This window comes from Danio rerio, chromosome 2 (genome assembly GCF_049306965.1).
Source record: "Danio rerio strain Tuebingen ecotype United States chromosome 2, GRCz12tu, whole genome shotgun sequence".
In the NCBI taxonomy this organism is placed as follows: domain Eukaryota; kingdom Metazoa; phylum Chordata; class Actinopteri; order Cypriniformes; family Danionidae; genus Danio; species Danio rerio.
The window spans coordinates 44,269,441-44,295,184 of NC_133177.1; the positions used below are offsets into that span (position 1 = coordinate 44,269,441).

General features: G+C 34.2%; 1 long non-coding RNA gene across 1 annotated transcript; it reads left to right on the plus strand.

Moving 5' to 3' along the window:
- The first annotated feature begins 1,148 nt into the window (after positions 1-1,148).
- LOC110438100 (uncharacterized) lies at positions 1,149-20,912 on the plus strand. The gene is made up of 4 exons (XR_012393570.1): positions 1,149-1,418; positions 2,870-3,005; positions 20,077-20,138; positions 20,297-20,912. It is a non-coding gene; the product is annotated as an uncharacterized lncRNA (long non-coding RNA).
- The last annotated feature ends 4,832 nt before the right edge of the window (positions 20,913-25,744 follow it).

Sequence of the window (25,744 nt, forward strand, 5' to 3'; positions counted from 1 at the left end):
TTCTAAACAAATAGGGCCTATTGGGGGGGGGGGGGGGGGGGATAACTGGAAATAGAACACAGCCAGGAACTATGTTTCTAACTACAACTCTAGAGGTAGTTGCAAGCATACAAGTTTGCGATGCAGTTTGCGAATGTTCCTTGGAACGATGGATTTGGGAAAAGCCAAATCAACAAACTAGATTTGTAACTACGCAACTTGCGACTTTAGTTGCCCGACCATGTTTTTGGCAAACACACCTCTGATTGGCTGATGATTCTGTTGCCGCTTAAAAAGTTGCGAAATTCCCAACTTCTGCAGCAGGAGAGTGACGGCTATGTATACACATCATTGTTTACTTAACACTTCTTTAATTAATGCATGGTTTTCTAAATATTGGTGAAGCTACAAACACAAAAGCTATGATTACATGTGCTTGGTAGCCTATTGTTGGTCTCTAATAGAAATAATTTTGCTTGATGTTTTCTGCCAGTTTAGACCTTTTCAATTTTAGATGACCCAAGACTATCTGTAATCTGTGATGCTTAACAAATGGCATTTTCAAGTGAAGTCACAGTTTAATTTTCAATTTAGGCATATATTTTCAGCTCATATCTTTGACCTTTATCTCTTTCAGCCAAAAAACCATAATGATGTTTTAGCTGTGGAAATTTGCATTCCTATTTTTGTCTCATGCACTTTAAAATGATGTGTTAGTTTGAGAGCAGGCTTCGAGATCCATTCACTTGAACATTTATGGCCTTGAATATCTCACAGTCAAACAAAACTTTTGCTCCCTACAATGTTGCTTTAAAATAAAAGCTGCCACAGCAATCCACTTCACTTTGCCACGATACATACCCACAAATTAATGAAAAGAAAAATATGTTAAAATGAATAACTCTTAGATAGTGCTCCAATTAAAACAGCATTCATGGTGAAAAGTTTTCTAGCAGTAGTACACTTTATGTTCTTCTGTAAATTATTCCTGATTGCAGCTTTAAGGCTCCTACACACTGGGATGCTTTTCGTTTGCGTTTTTGCGTCAGCATTTTACAAGACGTTTTTCCGCCTTCAAACCCAAGCGTTTTTTTACTGGCGTCGAGCGGAAGAATAAGCAAAATCACTCCTTGACGTTAGATGGCGCTACACAACTTTAAGCTTCTGAGCACCTCTAGCATTGAATAAATTATTATTGTTCACCAGAGCAATAAGCAGCTCCATGGCTGTTTCTCAATATGCGTTCTTCAGCGGTCTTGCGTCCTCGTGTTCTCGTGCAACGTCATCATCAGCTGCCCAAGTTCAGTTCCAATACTCAAGACCGCAAGTACAGAGGACGCGTGAAACTTCCCGAATGTGATCTTGATATCGAGGACCCAACGATGCAGACTTGAGCACCGAACTCGCTCTGGAAGTCCCAGAAGTCATTGCGACTGGAGGTGGGAAGCGCTGCATTTTATTTAGATTTATTATTAAAGTTCAGAGATATCTCTTATTTACATCAGGAGTTTCCCTAAATGAAACGGTGAAAGTAAACATTACCATGAACATCTTAATAAAGGAATAAACACATTAAGGGTGTTTGTTTGCTGAAATTCGTTTTAAATCTGTTTTATTCATATTGTGCAACATAGATTTATAATGTTTTCATGCAAAGTATATATTTTGAAAAGGGGAAAAAAATAAATTGTTGTATGAAGTCTGTAATGTTTAAATAATTTACCATTTAAAAGACGTGAAGGTCACGTGACCATCAGGAAGAACGCAGCATCTCAATTCTCAAAGGACGCGTTCTCTGCCCTCGCAGTCTCCTGAGTTCGTTCTTCCCAGGACACCTGGCAAGACCGGTCTCCAGAAGAACACAAGTCCATTCTCTGCGTTCTTGGAATTGAGAAACAGCCCATGTTCATATCGCTTCTGGGCATCTTCTTCAATGCGCGCTCGCATTGACACTTTTGCACTTGAGCGCCTCCAAGTGCTGTTTACTGTAACTTCAGCAGCTCCGTGCATATGAACAAAAGTGCCAACCTGATTGGTGCAGAAGGTTTTAACACGGCGCGTCCAATAAAAATAAAAAATAAAAATGAGTATGAGCCGTTTTTTTTTTTTTTTTTTTTAATGACACTTTTGCGCCTAGCGTTTTGCGCGTTGGTTTGCACGATCACATTGGCGCCCTTTATATAGTCACGATGCATCTCATGCTAGTTTTTGTTTTGTTTGCAGCGTCAAAAACCTTCTCCACCAATCAGTTTGGCACTTTTGTTCACGTGCACTGAGCTGCTGAAGTTACAGTAAACAGCACATGGAGGCACTCAAGCGCAAAACTGTAAATGCGAGCACACATTGAAGAAGATGCCCAGAGGCAATATGAACGCTGAGCTGCTTATTGCACTGGTGAACAGTCATTTCTTTATCGCTAGAGCTGCTACTTGAACCATCCATGCTTGTTCGAGTCACCAGCAACTTTAACAACAAGCATGTGAACTTCCTCTCTTCCTCCTCTTCTGTGTTATAAGCGGATGTCAGAAGCTTAAAGTTGTGTAGCGCCCTCTAAAATCACAGAGTGATTTTGCTTACTCTTCTGCTTGACACTAGTGAAAATCGCTTGGGTTTGAATATGGAAAAACTTCTTGTAAAACGCTGACGATAAACGCAAAGAAAAGCGTCCCGGTGTGTAGGAGCCTTAAAACATGTTTCCCACTGTAAAAACACTTTTGTGAAATGAAAACACGTTACAGGTCTTTCACAAAACCATCAATGCCAATAAAGGACCATTATGTTTAAGAGTAAACTATTCCTGATGTACAGTATTAGCATTAATAAGACAAAAGCTAACCATCGTGTCATGAATCTGGTTTATTGATTAAAAACTGTTTGCTGTCATTCACAGAGGCCTTCTGTTCAAATCTATCTGTGCTGTTCCGTGTGCCTTCAGCAGATCTCATTTGTGAGACGTCCGTCAGCTGTCAGAAAAGCTTGAATGCTCTAATGGTCTGCTGAATTCAACACACCATCAGGAAATAAAGGTAATGAAAAAGGATGAGAGATTTCTGTGCGAGATGGAGGAACAGAAGGAGATGATATCACTCCTCCTGTGATGGTAATTAATTGTCTCCTTTTTATATTTCTCTCTCATTGTCTCGATCTTATACAGACATTAAAAAAACAATATTACAGTATAATATAATTAGACAAATATCAACACTGTGAACATTAGCTTTTCATTGAGGCATGACTTCTCCAAGGCAACTACAATCTTACTGTAGGAAAACATACAGACACGGTGAATGAATGTATAACTGCAAGACAGAATTTAAAGCTATTTTCAATAAATAGCTCTATCTGGTTCTCAAATCTGATTGGCTGATAGCCGTGCAATATTCTGTAATAACAGTACTTTTACTGTCTCTTCACCTATCTGTATTACTCAGCCCACATAGAGTGACAGCAGATGAATAAACTCACTACAGTTTGACAAGTATTGAAGCTTTTGGATAACATAATGTACTTTTAAGGGTTTTTTTTTTTTTTAAATGAGAATGAAATGGTAAGAATGAAGTTGTTTCGATTGCAGTTATGTAGTTTATTTCTAGGGAATGGTGTCTATTTTGAAATAATTATAATTTTGGAGATTCAACACGTCGGCATCCATCAGCCTGTCAAACTGAGCAGAGTAAAAGCTGTTGACTATCCACCACAAGATGGTGAAAGATACCGCATAATAAGCTCTTAGAGGAGAAAAACTTAGCGTAATTTCAAGCTGCAGCTGATCAAATCATTGTAAAACAGGTAAGTGAAATTTTAAGTCGATTTCTCTCTTTTGTATGTTGTAGTGCTGTATTTTTACCATAGTGTTTCCGATAGTGTTTGCTTTGCTTTAACTTTTCTAGAGTTAATTATTGTAACATCCCGATTGCAACAGAGTAATACTGAGATATGTCTCTAGAATTAATTGATTGATTGATTGATTGATTGATTGATTGATTGATTGATTGATTGATTGATTGATGGATTTATTTATTTTTTATTTATTTATTTATAATTCATAAGGAAACATGCAGGAAAAACTATAAGGGTACATTACTAAATACACACAAAAAAACGTACAAGTGTTGACAAAAAAGATAAAAAAATGAAAATAATTTTACAGTTTATTTGTTTTTTACTCTTTTTAATGTTAAGTGTGCCACAAAATATTATTATCCTATAATTTACAGTGAAAAAGTCTCAACATAATTCATAAAGAAATTCTATGAAAAAATATTATTATCTGAAAAACGTATACATTTATCTTATGTAAATGCTTTTGTTGTTTATTTTTTTTTGCACTTGTTTTCTTTTTTGAATGTTGTCTCAAGAATACAATCATATGCAAATTATATATAATGTATAGATTACTTTTATGGCACAACATAAAGCAGGTATAGAGTATTAAATTAAAGTATTTTTAAATTACCACTAACTAAAACTTTTAATTTTACTTGAACAATGTGTCTGTTACAGTTCGTTTAAAGTGTAAAGGTGAAAAACAAGATGAGGATCCAAACGCAGCATTTAACATACAGCAACAAAAAACAACAGACAACGAGAGGGAGTATCAGTTAATACTATATATATATATATATATATATATATATATATATATATATATATATATATATATATATATATATATATATATATATATATATATGTGTGTGATGATGTTCAACAGAGCAAGGAAATTATCACAGTATGTCTGATAATATTTTTTCTTCCAGAGAAAGTCTTTTTTGTTTTATTTCGGCTAGAATAAAAGCTTCATTTTCAAGCTTTATTTTATTTTTATTTTTTTATAGTCTACAGAACAAACCATCAATATGCAATAACTTGCCTAATTACCCTAACCTGCCTAGTTAACCTAATTAACCTAGTTAAGCCTTTAAATGTCACTTTAAGCTATATAGAAGTGTCTATAAATATCTAGTAAAATATTATTAACTGTCATCGTGGCAAAGAGAAAATAAATCAGTTATTAGAAATTAGGTAATAAAACTATCATGTTTAGAAATGTGTTGAAAAAAAAAAAAAAAAAAATATATATATATATATATATATATATATATATATATATATATATATATATATATATATATATATATATATATATATATATATATATATATATATATATATATATTATGGTACATATAAATGGCAATAAAACATTTTAGTTCCATTGTGCAATGTAGGACTAACAAATCTGAAACACAGTTGACTTGTAAGTTACAGTTTCACATTGTACAATTTACATAAACATATTTTCATATTTAAAGTATGTTTTTACCAAGCTGCTTTACAGCGCACTCTTACAAACTGCATATGATTTCCACCAGAATCACGCTGTTCTATATGAGAAACATATTGTTATATTTGGAGGAAGGCTCATTCTGCAGCGGTAGCTAACAGGAGGTTATTATGCCCTGCACAATCTGTCAAACACATGATATCATAGTTATTTTGAGGGGGAAGGCGGCTCTGGAGGCTTACATTTCCATACAAGAGTGCATGTGTAATGTCTCTGAGCACTTTATATCCTTAACATTTCAGTCGAGGCCCCACACAGGCAAGAAAGCCTCCATCTTCTAAGGGTAATCACAACTGTAATTGGATAAAAGAAAGCCAAGCCGACACCGGGCCTTTTAAAGGCAGCTTTATCACGCGCAGTCAGGCGACGCTAGAAAGACATTCGCCCGAGCCCATTCACGCCAGTCCTGCGTCTACCTCAAACGCTCCTGCTTTCAAATGCAGTCACATCAAACGTGTTATGTTAGGTTGTTTGCGAGTCAGCAGTGAGATCAAATGTTCCCCTGTCGCTTTAAAGGTCCACTGAAGTGCCTTGAAATGTGCAGCTTTGTTTGATGTGTGATGTCATTTCAACTGAAACATGGGGTGAGTTGGGTAGTCCCACCCCCTTTTGAAGATAGCCAATAGCATTTTTATGTCAACAATTTCTCTACTTTACTACTTTAGCATTCAGTGTAGTTCAAATGGGTCTGATTTGTTATGTAGGCTATGTCTCTGCATATATCTGCTCTGTGCCATTATGTCCCTGGAGTTGAACGTTCTTTAGGCCTTAGTCTTAGCCTTACAGCCTAATGACTATAGCCCCATTGACACCCTCTGCCAATGCATTGATGAAATGAGCAATTGGATGTGCCAAAACTTTCTTCAGTTAAACAAAGAGAAAACTGAAATGATTGTGTTTGGAAACAAAGATGAGGTTCTCAAGGTAAATGCGTACCTTGGCACTAAATGTCAAACGACAAAAAATAAGGTCAAGAATCTTGGTGTGACTCTGGAGTCAGATCTGAGTTTCAACAGTCATGTCAAAGCAGTCAGTAAATCAGCATACTATCATCTCAAAAACATAGCAAGAATCAGATGCTTTGTTTCTAGTGAAGATTTAGAGAAACTTGTTCATGCTTTTATCAGCAGCAGGGTGGATTACTGTAATGGACTCCTCACTGGTCTTCCTAAAAAGACAGTCAGACAGTTGCAGCTCATCCAGAACGCTGCAGCCAGAATTCTAATCAGAACCAGAAAATCAGAGCACATCACACCTGTCCTCAGGTCTTTACACTGGCTGCCAGTTACATTCAGAATAGATTTTAAAGTATTATTACTGGTCTATAAATCACTAAATGGCCTAGGACCTAAATACATCACAGATATGCTCACTCAATACAAACCTAACAGATCACTCAGATCTTTAGGATCATATAAACTAGAAGTTCCAAGAGTTCAGTCAAAGCAGGGTGAATCGGCTTTTAGCCACTATGCCCCTCGCTGCTGGAATCAGCTTCCAGAAATGATCAGATGTGCTCCAACATTAGGCACATTCAAATCAAGACTGAAAACACATCTGTTTAGCTGTGCCTTTACTGAATGAGCACTGTGCTACGTCCGACAGATTGCACTATCATGTTTTTCTCTTCTTCTTCATTCTTTTATATCACATTTTACCTGTTTTTATGTTTTGTTTTGTTTTTATGCATTTTTATTCTTGTTTATGTAAAGCACTTTAAATTGCCATTGTGTATGAAATGTGCTATATAAATAAACTTGCCTTGCCTTGCCTATGTTCATTTGGCATGTCATGCTTGCACTTTAGTCTAGGTCACAATTTACGATAATAACAAACCATTAACTAACCGCACTAGTTTTATAAACTACTAATTAGCTATTTATTAATAGTAAAATAAAGGACATCTAATTGACATCAAAACATAGTTATTTTGGCTAAAACAATGCTAAATTTGGGCTCTTTAATTGATATAACTAATATATGTACTAATATATGTCTAACTAAAGTTCAAAAATAGACTATTCAGCAAACAGACAGGAACAAATAACTACAGAGGTGAATCTGTTCAATCTGTCTTGATGACTAGTCTATTTTTGGACTATTGTTTGACATACTGTATATAGACTGTCTAAACAGCCTAAATTTAGGCTTCTTTTAAAGCGGTAACACTTTAGTTTAAGTCACAATTCACAGTAATACCAAACCATTATGTAACCCTACTAGCTCATTAAACTACCAATTAGCTGTTTATTAATGGTTAGTTAGGTAAAATACATCTGACATCCAAACATTGTAATTTTGGCTAAAACAAGGCTAAATTTGGGGTCCTTAATTCAAAATCTAATATATGTCTAACAAAAGTAAAAAAAAAAATAGTCAACAAATAGACAGGAATAAATATCTACAAAGGTGAAGTCTGTTTAATCAGTCTATTTAATGACTGGTCTATTTTTTGATTATTGTTAGAAATGTATAGAAACAGCCCAAATTTGGGCTTCTTTTAAAGCAGTAACACTTCAGTTTAGGTCACAATTCACGGTAAAAACAAACCATTACCTAACCTTACTAGCTTAATAAACTACTAATTAGCTGTTGATAGTTAGTTAGGTAGAATTTGGCTTTAGGTTTTGGGATTGGGAATCAGAATGAGATCATAATTTAATAACAACTAATGAACAGTTAATATCTTAATGATTAACAGGTAATAAGTCAGTAGTTAATAGCATGAGCACTGTGCCAAACTAAAGTGTTACCGTTAACGCAAAACCAGACTTCCTTCATCCAATTGGAAAGCTGTCTGAATCGTTTATGCTTAATTAAGTGCACTATGTGCTATGCACCATATAGAAAATTGGGAAACACTTTACAATAACAGTAATATGTTAATATTTAAACTAGACATAACTCATGAGCTGCTAATGTATAATTATTTTATGACTTTACTTGGAGGGCCACATGACCTATACTCATCCTTAACTACTCATGAACTCCTGTGTTTAACTTCATGTTAATGTTGACAGGACACTTTTCTATTGTCATTCATTGTAAACACACTAGAGTACAGACTGTGTAGTTAAGAACCGGTTAATGATTATGTGCCCCTCCAAGTAAACTTACTTACTTACTTTAACATATTATGAGTTGATGATGATAAAATTAAACACATACTAATGTGGTAATTAATATGTTAATTTACAAACAAGCATTTACTAACAAGTAATTAAGCTGTTATTCACACATGAGTTATTGTGAGTCATGTTGTTGTAAAGTTAGTACTAACTAGTAGTAACTTAGTGGTAGGTTGTAGTAATGTCTGTTCATGATTAGCACATGCATTAACTCATCATTAGATCATAATAAAGCAATGTTTAATTTACATAATAACATATCATTATTCATGTACTATTATTGTAAAGTGTTATTGAAAATTATAATTGTGTGAAACAGATTTTACACTTTGAATCCGCCTGTATGCTGGCTAGAACTAAATGATTAGAGACTAAAGTGTGATGTGATATGATCAAATATTCTTTTTTTTATTATTTGACTTAGTCACTGATTTATCAGAGGTCACCACAGTGGAATGAACCGCCAAGTATTCCGGTATATGTTTTGTGCAGCGGATGCCCTACCAGCCGCAACCCAGTACTTGGAAAGATCATAAAATATTGTTGATTCTTACTATCTTTTAGAAATAATGATACAAAGCTGATACTGGGGCATTTGTAAAACATTTTGAACTTTTTAGGAACAGATATGTATCTGAAAAGTACAATATAGACCTATTAGGTTTCTTCATTGTACATATATTGAACCTTTTAAGCACAAGTATGGACCCTTTAAGAACAAAAATGTAATTTTTGAAAAATCCTACACCAGTGACAGCTTTTGTACCTTTATTTCTGAGAGTGTGGGCATGAAGTATGAAATTGCCTGTTTTGCACCAGCTTAAATTCAACGAACATTTTGTGTGTGTGTGTTTGTGTGTGTGTGTGTGTTTAAAGGACAACTAATAGACATCCGTACATAGTCATTTTGGCTAAAATAAGACTAAACCTGGGCTGTTTAATACTCGATCTAATATATGTCTAAAAATAGTTCAAAAATGAATGAATAATGAAAAAGAATAAATAATGCCCCTCTTGTTGAGCACTACAGGGGCTATACTAGATAATAGATAGCTTAATTTGTGTTCAGATTTTTATGTAACGATAATTTTATTTATGTATAAGTAAAAGAAGTTGTATTTAAAGTAAAGAAAAAAAATAAATAAATAAATATATATATATATATATATATATATATATATATATATATATATATATATATATATATATATATATTTTATTTTTTTATTTTATTTTTTTTTACTTTAAATACAACTTCTTTTACTTATACATAAATAAAATTATTGTTAATTTAATTTAATGTGAGTATATTCAACAAAGGCAAATTATTGAACTATCAATGTTAATTCAGTGTCAGTATTTTCAGTGTTGGGAAATAGGTAAATTATCTATGTTTATTCAATGTAAGTATTTTCAATGTGGTGAAATGGTTGAATTATCAACATTTGTTCAATGTCAGTATTTTTAACAATAATAAATGACCAAAATAATAACGTTAAGTCAATGTAAGTATTTTTGATGTAAAAAAAAAAAAAATGGGTAAATTATCAACATTGATTCAATATATTTACAACAATGGGAAGTGATTGAATTATCAATGTTAATTCATAATTGAAATCAATGCTAAATATCCAACTTCAACCAAAATGTTGATTCTGGTAGAATTTCACTAGTAAATCAATGCCACTCAGCTGTCTGGGTACAGATGTGATGTCTGCTAATTTGATGACTAGTCTACTTTTGGACTTTTGTTAGAAATATATATGATTGTCTACTAAGCAGCCCAAATTTAGCCTTGTTTTAGCCAAAAGTACTATGTTTTGGGGTAGATTTTTAATAACAGCCAACATTTAACCTTGTTTTTGCAAAGATGTCTGTGTTTGCATGTCTATTTGACGTGTTTGTCTGTGTTTGCATGTCTAAAGACAAAAACTGCTTGGTTGGTACCTTAAGACTTGCATATGGATATTAAAAATGATTTCAGGTGGACATTAACAACAATCCCGGAGTATTTAATAGCTGACTTACTAATTTAGACTTTGCTCATTTGCTGGAAATGACATGACAGGGGAAAAACATAGACAATTCTACTGAAGATTGTACTGTCTGGTTTTTGATTGATGGCTATTGGTTCTTTTTATATTCTGCTCACTGTATGGGAGGGGGAACCTGTTTTCTGCACATACAGGGGCCATCTGGCATACTGGCAGCACATTTGTGGGGTGAAGAAAATCCTCTGGCTCCTGTCTTATGATGTTTAGCATGTGAGCGTGTGTAAGAGTGTGTGTCTGCACACCTGTTAAAACCACAGTGTTTGTCTGAAATATGTGTGTGTACTTGCGTGTGTGGATGCATTTGCTGATGCACGAGAGACTGCTTTGTTCCACTGAAGGGAATGTGATTTCAGTCGTGCCAAATGCAGTCTGGAAAACACATTGCAGTAACCTTGACCTTCAGTTCAACCTATCGTATATTGACCTGACTGACATGTTATGTCGACCATCTGATGGCCTGTCCTACTTTTGGTTGCCTTTGTGTGTAAAAGCTTAAAAGCTCTAACATTGACAAAATATCGACAAGGGACAAAAACCAATCAGCACTTTCGGAAAACTAAACTTCATGATCGGTCCATTTTGGGTTTTTCTTTCCATTACCGACCGAAGCAGCAATCCCAAAAGTTGCTATTTAACTATTTAAATTAAGCATGACATTTCATTGCAAAGTCCAAATGGTCAAAGTAAACAACTGCAAAATAATTTTGTTGATGGTAGGGGAGAACAGGGACGAAAGCAGTATTTTTGCATGATATTTTTTGCAGAAATATATTTTCTAACTCACAAGAGTGCTCTATCAAAATCAGGTGTTATTTTTGTATCAGTATGGAACAACTCCAGTATAACTAACTTATAAGTTACTTTTGAGCCCATCATCAAGGACAAAAAGAGCACATGACTGTGTCAAAAGTAAGACAACAAGATTGTATTTACTAGCTTAATCTTGCTTATTTTGAATATAGCTGACTATGACCTTGAAAATGTTTACTGCAAACATATTTTGTGCTTTATTCGTTAATTTTTTTTCAGCTTAGTCCCTTTATTAATCAGGGGTTGCCACAGCAGAATGAACCACCTATTTTGTCCTTTATTTTTGTAAAAAAAAAATTAAAAATTAAAAATTTTAAAATTTAGGCCCATCAAATATTTTAAAAAGCAATTCAACATTGCAAATTGAAAATTTGTTTACAATTTTTTTTATATTTTTTATTATCATTGGTAATATGCACTCATTTTATAAAACATATGGATCAAAACACAGCAAACTATAATGTGGAAGTGATGAATAAGATATGAACATTAGCAATTGGACATAAATAACGATGTTACTTTCGTCCCCACAGGAACTCTTGCCATATTTTAACCTGATTTACTTTTAAACTGAAAAACTTAGACATTGCAAACTTAAAGACATGTTATTGCATTAAATAACCTGTAGATTGATCATTAGTGTGATGCATGAAAAAAGAAACACAACTTGTAATGAGAAAAAAAAGACAGCTAAAATAATTTGCTTTTTGAATTAAAAAAAAAAAGTTAAATTTATTTGTTATTTGGCAGCTCACCTAACTTTTTGGAAGCAGCAATCCATTTACCTCAATTTGATCAATCGACTACACTAAACAAACAGAAAGAGCTTGGGTTGATTTTTTGTTGCTTGCAAAATAAAATAAAACAACAATTTTATTCAGCAAGGATGGATACAAATTATGAAAGTAAAGGGTAACATGTTATTTTGATGATGCATTTGAGTATTAGTAGACTGTCTGCTTAATATCTGTTGATACTGCAGCTAAACAGACATTTAACTGAATATAAGAAACTTTGCAAATACATGTCAACTTGCACTAACCATAACCCTAACCTAACCCTCTATGGATTACCTAGCAACATTTGTTTTCTAAATGAGTTAGAAAGTGCACCTTCCAAAACATGTATACGCGGTCTTCGACCCCTGAGGGTTAGACATTGTAAAGTTAAGCACCCTTAAATGTTTCACAAGCAATCCAACAATGCAAAATGCTATTTTCATTTCTACAATTTTTGAATATTTTTTATTTTTATTGGTAATTTGCACTGATTTTATAAAACAACTGGATCAAAACACTGCAAACTTTAATGTGGAAGCCAGAAATGAGGTATGAATATTAGCAATTGGATATAAATAAGTGTGTTACTTTCATCTCCAGGAACTCTTGTCATTTTAACCTGATTTACTTTTAAACTGAAAAACATAGACACCGCAAACTTAAGAGTGTGTTATTGTACTAAATAACCTGTAGATTGATGTGATTTTTGCCTGTAGAACACATGAAAAGAGAAACACAATGTGTAATAAGGAAAAAAAAGAACCGATACAATAATTAACTTTTTGCATTTAAAAAATAAAAGTGAAAATTGAAGCTAATGGAACAGTCCCGAAATCACATATTTGGCAGCTCAATCAAGGGTTGCATGCAGAATGTGCTGTTATAGCCTGGAAACAAATGTTGTCATGGCTCAGAGAAAATCGCTTTGTTACTTTCATCCCGTGTTCATTCCTGATCTTCTCTAGCTTTTTGGAAGCAGCATTCCATTCAGTTCAACAACCTTAATTTAATCAAACAACAATACTAAACAAACACTAACCCTTTTTTATTTATTTATTTATTTTGCTGTTTATAAAAATGAGTTAATTTTATTCAGCAAGGATGGATACAAATTATGAAAGTAAAAAATTTACAACGTAAAAAAAGATATTTAAATGAAGTCCTTATGAACTTTATATTCTTGAATATAAATGAAAATTAAAATAGAAAAGAAAAATGAAAAAAAAATGCTCTGATGGAACTATGTCCTTACATTACCTGAGGATGTAGAGTGTCAAATTAAAGGTGTCTTTTAAAAATAGTGGTCACACTTTATTTTGATGGTCCAACTGTTGAATTTAAGTTGCATTGCATCTACATGCCAAATAATTCTCATTAGATTATAAGTAGACTGTTAGACTGGGGTTAGGGTTGGGGTTAGGGTTATTTTAAGTTGACATGTACTTGCAAAGTTCTTATAGTCAGTTAAATGTCTGTTGAAGGAGCAGCATCAACAGTTATTAGACAGACAGTCTACTAATTCTCATATGGACCATCAATATAAAGTGTTACCAAAATATTATATAAGAAAAAAAAAAAATACATGTATAATTTTACAGACTAATCATAAAGTCTGTATAGCATTGCTGTCTGGTGAATTAAAGTGCTTGTAAATGTATAGACCATTTTGAGGGCTGTAAACGATAATAATGGTCCTGACCTATTTCCTGTTTTATATTTTTAACTTCTATAGCTTCAGAGAATCCAAAAAGGTCCACAATACTGATAAATAATGTTATGGGAACTGTTTTAACATTAAGATATTGTCTCTTGTAACAGTTATGAAATAGTTAGACAACAAGCAGGAAATGTTCATGGGCCAAAGACATTGCCACATGTAATGGTCTATAATATAATATAATATAATATAATATAATATAATATAATATAATATAATATAATATAATATAATATAATATAATATAATATAATATGACAGACAGAAAGCTTGAAGTGTGAAATTAACTGTTAAAATAATGCCATAGCGTTTAATTAGCATATAATCTGTTCTCATTATATGCAGGCTATATAAAGACAATTTGGCGTGTCTACTGTGCTCTGATTTACAGTCACACTATTACTGCTCAGAAATATAATTTGTTCTCTACTCTACTGCCAATAACCAATGTTTATTCTAACCAGCAGACAACTCTGCTGTATAATCAGTGCCTGCCACTGTCAGTCAAATCAATCTAGCCCCGCCCACAAGTCATTGCACAAATGGATGAATGGACAGAGAGGAATCACTTTTATGAACTCAGAAATGGACTGGAAGACTAAAAGCAATTTCATGCTTCAGGGAATGGGGCTGAGATGTGCTATTCATCGTGTGCTTACCTCAACCTTTATTAAGAACAGAAAAAGAAGCAGGTATTAAAATTAATAAACCAAGTGTTATGCAAATTAGTAAAAAGACAAAAAATATATATATAAAACAAGAGAAGGAACACGAATTTGACATCCAGCTAATATCCCAAATCTCTAGAAGAAACAGAAAGTGAAGTTGACAAGGAAGATCTCTTACATGGAGAGGTACCTAAGTGGCCCATGCAAAGCAACTCCTGACATTTGCAGGTAAATTGATTAATGACATTTAACTGAAATTGAAATATTATGTCTGAAGGATAAAGGGTTAGAATGTAGGGAAATGTCACCAGTTCTCACATCAAATGCTGAGGTGACTGAAGGCATATTTTGGAAGAAAGAAAGAAAGAAAGAAAGAAAGAAAGAAAGAAAGAAAGAAAGAAAGAAAGAAAGAAAGAAAGAAAGAAAGAAAGAAAGAAAGAAAGAAAGAAAGAAAGAAAGAAAGAAAGAAAGAAAGAAAGAAAGAAAGAAAGAAAGAAAGAAAGAGATTGATGGATGGATGGATGGATGGATGGATGGATGGATGGATGGAAAAAAGAAGTTAAGAGAAAGAAAGAAAGAAAGAAAGAAAGAAAGAAGGAAGAACAGAATAGAATAGAATAGAAAGAAGTAATAAAAGATGAAAGGAAGGAAGGAAGGGAGGAAGGGAAGAAAGAAAGAAGGAATGATAAATGGATAGATGGGATGTATGGATGGATGGATGGAAAAAAATAGAAAGAAATAAGGTGTGAAAACGGAGGGAAGGAGGGAAGCAAGAAAGAAAGAAAGATGGAGGGGAGGAAGGATGGATGGATGGATGGAAAAAAGAATGCAGCAAAAAAGAAAGGGAGGAAGAAAGAATGGAGGATGGATAGAAGGGTGGATTAATAGAAAAAAGAACAGAAGAAAGGAAGGATAGAATGAAGGATGGATGGATGGATGGATGGATGGATGGATGGATGGATGGATGGAAAAGAAAGAAGGTACAAAAGAAAGAAAGAAAGAAAGAAAGAAAGAAAGAAAGAAAGAAAGAAAGAAAGAAAGAAAGAAAGAAAGGTGGAGGGATGGAAGAACGCAATAAAAAAGGAAGAATGGAAGGATGGATGGAAGGATGGATAGAAAAAAAGAACAGAAGAAAGGAAGGATAGAATGATGGATGGATGGATGGATGGAAAAGAAAGAAAGAAAGAAAGAAAGAAAGAAAGAAAGAAAGAAAGAAAGAAAGAAAGAAAGAAAGAAAGAAAGAAAGAAAGAAAGAAAGGGTGTAGACAATGAAAAGTGAATGTGATGAAAAGCATTTCTCTAGCTCTTGATTGGATGCAGGGTAAAAGGTGGTATTGCACTAAAATGAGAATGACCTCAGCCATCTAATACAACTTAATGGGTGTAGTCGCTGCCATTGAGATATCCAGCTGGGTATTAATAGCTCAATTAAAGAAAGAGTATTGGATTTCTTTTTCAATTGCTACGTTGAAAAGAACATTGATAAGTGTAGAAGCAGCAGGGATTGATTTTTTACTTCTAAAGTCAAGAGATCACAATGGTATTAAACCTTCAGTGAGTTGTACAGATCTTCTGGGACTGTTTCTCTCTTAAACTCTGTCTTTGCATCTCGTGAAGAGGTTAACGGCAAGTGAAGGCGATGATATTATGGAATAGAGGAGTTGACATTAACAGACACTTTGTTGTCGGTGTTGGGCAGTTACTTTTAAAAGTAAAATATTACAATCTTAAGCTTTAAATGCAAAAAAACATAACACATTACAGAGCCCCAAAAGCGAATTGAAAATAAAAATAAAGACTTTTGAATAAGCATGATACTATTATATGTATGTATATATAAAGTTTCTTGAAAAATATCTAGTAAAATATTATTTACTGTCATTATGGCAAAGATAAAATAAATCAGTTATTAGAAATGAGTTTTTAAAATTATTATGTTTAGAAATGTGTTTAAAAAATCTTCCCTTCGTTAAACAGAACTTGGGGAAAAAAATAAATAGGGGGGCTAATAATTCAGAGTGGTTAATAATTCTAACTGTAAACATATAAATATATATATTACTTTGGTACAATGTATTTTTACATTATATATATATATATATATATATATATATATATATATATATATATATATATATATATATATATATATATATATATATATATATATATATAATTAAATCACAATGGCTAGGAGAAAATTAAATATTTATGTTGTCTTAGTATTGTGAAGTTGTCATGACAAAGACATTGTTATCTTTGCATTTAATTTGATATAACTGAGCAAATGACACTTAATGACAGCTGTCATAAGCATTCATAAAATCCCTTCATGTTTTTAACGTGTCATATAAGGATTATAAGTTTTAATGGCAGTCTTTTGAACACCCTGTTCAAGTGTAATTCACACACACTGTTTGTGTTTAACAAAGTCTTATTGTAAAACATCACCAGAATAGGGTATGTGTGGCAGTATGCTAAATGACTTTTAATTTGTCAGTAACCTGTGTTGTGTCTCCAGTGAACTGCATAACATTGCAAAATTTAAGGTCGTTTTTCTTTAAAAATCAGCGATATCCACTGGCTGAGTCAAGCCCGTGCTGAGACAGTCCAAAGGGCATGTGCAGGATACATTTTTTGAAGAACGGGGTGTGTAGTTGTCGCACGCATACTGAAGAGCAGTGTTGCGCGCGGTTGTGATCCACTGTGTTGTCTTGTTTTACGCTTGAGCAAATAAATAAATGCCAAAGTCTATTTAACTGATTGTATTTTAATCACATTACAACATCAATGCTGAAAAAGGAACCGTATAAAATGGAAAAAAGTCACATTAACCGTTCACCAGAAGTTTACCACAATAGGAAGAAATAATAGTTCTGCATATACCCTATTATTATTAGGTTTATAATGTCATAAGAAATCATATGTGTCATGTCATAATTATAAAGGTGTCTTATGAACATCCTCTTCACGTAAAGTGTTACCGCTCATTCTTAATCCAGAGAAAAATTGGTGTAAATCAACATCAGTGTCACAGAACCCAGAATATTCCCATGCAAGCCATATTCCAGGCTTATTATGGCCATAAATTACGAACAACTGCAAAACTAATCAGCATTGTTAATTGCAGAAATTCTTCATGGGTAATGGCTGAAGTGTAGCGCGCCGGCGGACTCTGATGGATGTGGAGACCTGTAGAGGTGCAACAGGCTGTTATTGCTATGCACTTCTGGGCCATAATAAAGATTGAGCCGCTGCTGTTCTGCACCTGTAAGTGGGAGTGTGGAGGACAAATTGTCAGAGAGGGGCCGTGACGCTGCTTCATGAGCGAGAATCTTGTCCTTCATCCAGCGGTCATGAATAATTCAGCAACGGAGCTCTTCACACACTCCGTCAGCACTTTAATGTGCCTTTACCTGCTTTAGAAACAGCTGGATCTCGGCTTCCCCTTCGCCCCCTTTCTGCCACTCAATTCCTACTGTGCTGCTCAGAGACGTTTAGTGTGGGGAAATTAAATGTGCGCATTTGTCCAGGAATAAGAAGACAGTCGCTTACAAAGAGTGCATTTAACAACTATGTGTGTGTTTTAATAAATACATCAATGCTAATCTTGTTAGTTGTCAAAAATATTCAATACATAATACCTCTATAATATGAAATCAACATTTCCCCCAAAGCATTTTTTGCAGTTTGACAATGATAATCCTTAAAACATGCACTTTGCCACCAACATTCCATTATGGTGTAATTTAAAGAGCCCCTATTTTGCATTATAAATGGTCACATTTTGGCTTGGGTTGTCTCCAACAACAGGCTAATTTGCATGCAAGGTCAAAAACACTTTCATTGTCTTATGAAATGCATTTATTTTTACCTATTTATCCCAACGACTCCCTTAAGATTCGTTCAGCGTATCATTTGTTTCCAAACCCCTTGTTAGCATGAGGTTAATCTGCACTGATTGGTCCTTCGTGTCATGATCAGTCCCGTGATCCTCATCGCTCCGCTAGTGACTGAAGGGAAAACGGGTTCACATTTTACCAGATCTGGATAGGAACAACAAATAATAATATGCTAATAGGCTAAAATGAAATGCAAAAGCCGATTGATTATATATATTTGACCTAAATAAAATATGATCATGCCTTGTTTTTAAATTATTTAATTAGGACAGTAAAGTCTGACTTTGCTTAGACAAAAGTCTTGTCACTTAACAGAAATAATGTACAGTATAGTATATAAAGTCATGGTGCAGCAGAAAATGAATTAATATTGTGTATGACTCCCATGAGCTTGGAGGACTGCATCCATACATCTCTGCAATGACTCAAATAACTGATTAATAAAGTCATCTGGAATGGCAAAGAAAATGTTCTTGCAGGACTCCTAGAGTTCATCAAGATTCTTAGGTTTCATCTTCAATGGCTCCTCCATCTTACTCCAGACATGCTCATTATTGTTCATGTCTGGTAACTGGGCTGGGTAAACCTAGGCCTTCTTTGCTTTCAGGAACGTTGATGTGGAGTATGAGGCGGAGCGCTATCCTGCTGAAGAATTTGCCCTCTTGTGTGGTTTGTAATGTAACGGGCAGCACAAATGTCTTGATCCCTCATGCTGTTGATGCTGCCATCCACTCTGCAGATCTCTCACACATCCCCATACTAAATGTAACCACAAACTTTTTTGATGATTTTTCCTTCACTAAATTTGACTGATTTCTGTGAGAATCTTGGGTCCATGTGGGTTCCAATAGGTTTTCTGCAGTATTCGAGATGATTAGGATGCAGTTCAACAGATGATTCATATCGTCTGCCACATTTCCAAATGATCAACTAGAAGTCATATTATTATTTGTTGCTCTTACAACTGGGATTGACGACAAGACTTTTGTCAGGTAGAGTCACAGTTAAAACTACACAGTAAACTGTAATACTGTTGAAACTACGCAAAGGATTTGAGGAAAGTTGTTTCCTCAGTTGACCAAATGTGGTCTCTTCATTGAATTAACTTAAACATTTCAACTTAAAATTAGGGTTGGGTACCGAAACCCGGTGCCATTATAGCACCGGTACCTTGGTAACTGGTATATACCGCTATTAAATCAGCGTATGAATTTCGGTGCCTAATTTCAGTGCTGCGGCAAGCACATAAGAAGCATCAAAGGGGTGCATGAAAAAATATTTATACATGATCAAACTTGTGTTACTTTCTCCGCTTCAGTAATGTCCAGCGGCAGAGTAACAGCTTGTGCAAAGGATGAGACGGACAAAAGTAATCAATGCATGTATAGTTTTATATGTATTGATTTAGCACCGGTATCAAAAAAAAAAAAAAAAAAAAAAGAAAAAAAAACGATACCCAACCTTACTTAAAATGGCTAATAGACTAATCTAAATTGTTTAAATTCTCAGCATATATATTCTTTACTTGTATTAAATAATTTATAAATCATTATAAATAATTAAAAAAAAAAATTTCATTGCATCGAATGTGTTTGGACCTTGAATGCATGCAAAATTATTGTATGAGACCTCCATACATAATAAGAAAGCTTTAGAATACTGGTATGACAGTGATTTGACCTTTGTTTTCAGCACTCGCCCCCTTTCCACCAAGCCTTTGCCAGTGCTGCAGTTTCTATCTCTATAATATTCAAGTAAGTTATTCATCAATCTCTCAACACTGCCTCTGTGTTTACCACAATCAACATGTAATGAGAAACACACTTTTGTAAACACCCTTAACAATTTAAGGAATCTGAGAGCTCTGCATAAAACAAATATTTTCAAATGCTGTATGCATCTATATCCCCAGGTAATCCCCGCTGAGGAAAGTCGAGGAGTCGGCAACACACTGTCACTTCAACTCTGTTTCTCAGGCTCGTGGGAAATCAAAGAAGAGAAAGCAAGAAAGAGACAGAGAGGAAGCTGGAACAGGAGAGGGGAAGGCGTAGAGAGAAAATGATCACACTAAACAAACAAATTTGCCACATTCGTGCGAAAGCGGCAAATGCTTCCTATCCACCATCACAGAAGTTCTGTGTTACTTAAAGGGTTAGTTAACATTGACTTCCCATGTCAATGTCATTATATTTCTTTCTCTTTTTTGGACAATAAATAAATAAATAAATACTGTTCAAATACATCCATGCTCATTTAAAAAAAAAAAAAAAATTAGATGCAAGACTGTCAACGAATGGTTCCATGTGACACATCGCATGTGTTCTAGGAGTATACAATAGGGTTTAATAAGAAACATTAAATTGCATGTACTAAATAAAAGCCTGACCTTGACTTTTAGTTTTCATGCTTGGCTGTGCTTTCATGAAACTCTATTAGGGCTGTAATTCATGCCGACTCACCCAGAAATGGCACACAAGTGTACCGTTCTGATAAATCAATATTAATAAATCATAATAGAAATTCCCCCCAAAAAGTATCCATCTAGTTTCTTCATGGAGTTTAACCTCTTAGACAAATGTATGTTGATTTTTTTGCAGTTTCAGAAAAATGTCTGAAGCATGCATTTTCAATGAGCCTGTGTTGCAAACTACAATTGTCAAATCAACGTAGACCATTTCAATGTGGTCATGTCATTGGCCCATGATCATTTGCTGCTTGTTACCAAGCTATTTCATAACTGTACCAATAGGCAATTCAATCATAATTTAATGTTAAAACAGCTGCCATAACATTATTTATCAATATGTGGCTTTTTTTGGATTCTCGGAAGCCATAAAAAAGCAGGAAATACGTTGGGACCATTGTTTTTGTTTGCACCCCTTAAAATGGACTATATTAAATGTGCTGTTCCCCAGAGTCTTGGTAAATTTCCAAGTTCAAGTGGGTTAGAGACTCTTATCATGGTATGCTTGTCGTATGTGAGAGCCTGGTTGTCTTTGAACTTTTATAGATTTTATGAGAGTATGACTGAAATAGTTTAGTTCGGCCTGTCAATCTTGAAAAATCAAGTTTTTCTATGAAGCCCTGGGTAAAAAATCTGGGTGTCATTCTGGATGATGGCTTGAGCTTTGACAAACAAATAAAAGCAGTGGTTAAATATTGCTTATTTTGGCTTCGACTTTTAAAAAAAAAAAAAAATTTGAAAAAAAAAATTACCTATTCTGACTATATTGTAACTCACTATACTTTGAGATTAGTCAGAACTTGATGTTGAGATTAGTCAGAAAATCCTGTTTACAATTATTTTAAAATGCTGCAACAAGGCTTTTAACAGGCACCAAAAATCATGACCACATTACACCAGTTTTACAGTAAAATGTTAATAGTTTAATGTTTAATAGTTTAAAATTCTTCTCTTGGTTTTTAAATCTCTAAATGGCCTGGCACCTTCTTATCTGTCAGACACGTTGATGGAGCAGAAGCCTGATCGGTCTCTTTCGGTCGTACAACCAGAGATTGTTATGTATTCCTAAGTCGATGGCAGTGGTGGAAAAAGTACTGAAAAAATCATACTCAAGTAAAAGTATCATTACTTGCAAAAAATGTAGTGCAAGTAGAGTAAAAGTTTCTGTTGTACATGTTACTTTAAATATGAGTAAAAAGTAGCCCTTTCTAAAATCCTGAAGAGTTGTGAGTAGTGAGTATGGAGCTGTTAAAAGCTGATGCGTTTATATGTGATTTGTGCATGTGTGAGTAAACATAACATTCTGTAGTGCATTTAGTTATTGCCTAGCAGGCACACAACATCACAAGACATTAATAATATGTTAGATTTAGGTTGTGATGTCAGGTGACCAGAAAATCAATGTCTAGCCAGTGTCTAAGGACAGTGTTATTTTATGTCCAATAATAACATCAAATGACATTGATATTTGGTTTATTTATGTTGGAAAGTGACCAAAATCCAACATCGAGCCACCATGTTAAACCAACTTCATATTGACATATGGACATTTTCATTTTCAAACAAAATGCAAAGTCCCTATTACGTTAGGGTACAACGTTAATCTGACGTCATGTTGACTTCTTGTGCCTGCTGGGTAGGCCAATTTGGTCATCATACAGTAAACATCCGTCCCCTTCTAATCAGTGACATGCATCTAAACACACACACATATATATATATATATATATATATATATATATATATATATATATATATATATATATATATATATATATATATATATACAGCCTGTGCTGCAAATAGGTAAAATATGCAGAAGATGCTGGTGAACTGAATAATGCGCAGGAACTGGAGTTTGTTTTTCCCTGAAAAACAGCAGGTAGTTTAACTGCTCAGAACAAATGAGGGACTCACAAACAACAATCGCAAAACCATCAACCAAGATAATGACATTCAAGTGTACATTCATTCATTAATTTTCCTTTGGCTTCTGATTTATCAGAACCGCCAAATATTCCAGCATATGTTTTTACATAGCAGATGCTTTTCCAGCCAAAACCCAGTACTGGGAAACACCCATAAACGCTCATTCACACACATAAACTCATACACTATGGCCAATTTAGTTAATCTAATTCACCTATAGCGCATGTCTTTGGACTGTGGGGTAAATCGGAGAACCAGTGGGAAACCCACTATAACACAGAGAGAACATGCAAACTCCACACAGAAATGCAAAAAATTTAGGTTTTTCATCAAACCCTATAATATATCTCTAGAACAAATCTGAATTTGGTAAATATACTGAAGGAACATGTACTAAAACCTTTACTTTAAAAATTATGTCATTGACTAATCTATGGACAAAGTCAAGTAAGAGTTTTTGTTTTTTACAGCATAGTGAACAATATAATATAATATAATATAATATAATATAATATAATATAATATAATATAATATAATATAATATAATATGACAGACTGGCTTTAGTCACTATCAGGACTTCATTAACAGCATGATCATTACTCTAAATGTATCTGCCTATTAAAATGCTCGTCCTGAGTTTGTATCTCAGGGAGAAGCTGTAATTGGGAAGAACTGTTTAAATAAACAAACATTTGAGCTGCTGCTAATATCAGTCAACCTTAATTTAGTTTCCCGTGATGAGTCTGAGTCAGAGTCAGGCTAGAAGGGAAATCTCCGCTCCGCCAGAAACATCCCTCTTTCAGATGCCCAGAGCGCTGGACATTTTAATCAGGTTCACTTCAGGTTACACTCTAAACTAATCAGTCTTACTGCATGCAACTTGTAATTTGCTTAATTGTGTTATTTGGCTGTGCATCCACCAGCTGGGAAAAGCACACTGAAAATGTCAAGTTGCTGAATCTTAAAGGAGCACGCAGGACAATCAACAGACAAATCTCTTTACAGTCCGGCATATCAATAAAAGAGCAAAGCATCAAATATTTTGAAATATAACTTTAAACAAACCTAAAGAGAATAATACAAAAGCAAATTATAGAATAACCATTTAGGTGCAGCTGCTGGAATAATAATAATAATACTACTAATAATAATAATAATAATAATAATAATAATAATAATAATAATAATAATAATAATAATAATAATAATAATACAATGGCTGCCTTATTGCTCCAGACCACAAACCATACACTAGGTGAATGGTGGAGAGAAGACAGAGTGATGAAGCCAATTAGGATATGGGGATGGTTAGGAGGCCATGATGGACAGAGGCCAGTGGGCAAATTTGCCCAGGACGGGGGTAAACCCCAATCATTTTTCGAAGGACATCCTGGGATTTTCAATTAACATAGAGAGTCGGGACCTGTGTTTAAAGTCTCATTCAAAAGACGGCACTCACTGAGCAGTGTAGAGTCCCCTTCACTATACTGGGGCATTAGAATCCACACAGACCACAGGTTGAGCACCCATTACTGGTCTCACTAACATCACTTCTGGCAGCAATCTAGCATTCCCATGTGGTCTCACATCCAGGTACTGACCAGGCACAGCCCTGCTTAGCTTCAATGGACGACAATGTGAGAGTTGCAGAGAGCTAGCTGCCAACATAATTCTTACATTTATATGGCTAAAAGCTTAAATTAAATCCTTATAATGTAAATCAATGAGTATAACACATCGTGTACAGATACTGTATAGAAACATCAGTTACAATATTTAAATTTAATTTTACAATCATTACAGCATATTTATAATGATTAAAAACTCCTCAACAGCCCTAATGTGTCTTATTTATTACATACATTTTAACTTAACCCTCTACCACATGGTGTAGCCATATATGGCAACAGGATTCATTCATTTATGCATTCATTTTCTTTTTGGCTTAGTCCCTTTATTAATCTGGGGCTGCCACAGCGGAATGAGCCGCCAACTTATCCAGCATATGTTTTACGCTATGGATGCCCTTCCAGCTGCAACCCATCACTGGAAAATATCCATACACACTCATTCACAGTGGTCAATTTAAGCATACCCAGTTCACCTATATCGCATGTCTTTAGACTTGTGGGGGAAACCAGTGCACCCGGAGAAAACCCACGCGAACACGAGGAGAACATGCAAACTCCACATGCCAACTGACCCAGTCGAGGCTTGAGCCAGCGACCTTCTTGCTGTAAGGCGATCTATCACAATGTGTGCGGTAGAGGGATATTGCTTTGAATATATATTTGTATATATATATTATATGAATATGTTTATGAATTTGAATAAAGCTTACTTGAATTTATATAGCAAAGCTATGTTTCTTCATTTCAGAAAATGTTCATCCTGAAATGACAAGATTACCTCAACATTCCTATTTCAATAAGCATTTACTTGAGAAGTAAAATTACTTAAGATATTAATTCTACCATTTACATTTGATATTTACAAAAGTTGTTTGAAACATTTAACACTTAACCTGTTATTGGTTTTTTGGGTTAAAATACTGAAAAGTCTAAGTCCCTTTCTTTTGCGTTATTGTTAAAGTAATTCCTGTTGGTCCCAGGTTAAGTATACTACACATTTGTCCTCTAAACTTTAAAAATTGTTGTTAATTATGTGTTTGCCTGAAGAAAAACATGTCCATGTTGTTGGAAAATGAAAACAGTATTGATGTATTTTAGTGGATAAAGAGATGACATCTTGACCTGCCTTAAAAAAGCTTACTTTCGAATAACAAAGTTTCAATATTTTAGTCCATTTGGAAAGTGTTTCACGACTTTTGGAGAGTCTAGATGGTGACTCTTTTGTTGACTTGATGTTGATTTTGACATTGAAAGATGAGTTTGTCAGTGCTGAATTATTATTTTATATTTGTTTTATATCAGTTTGAGACTAAATCAGACAGAAAATGACACAG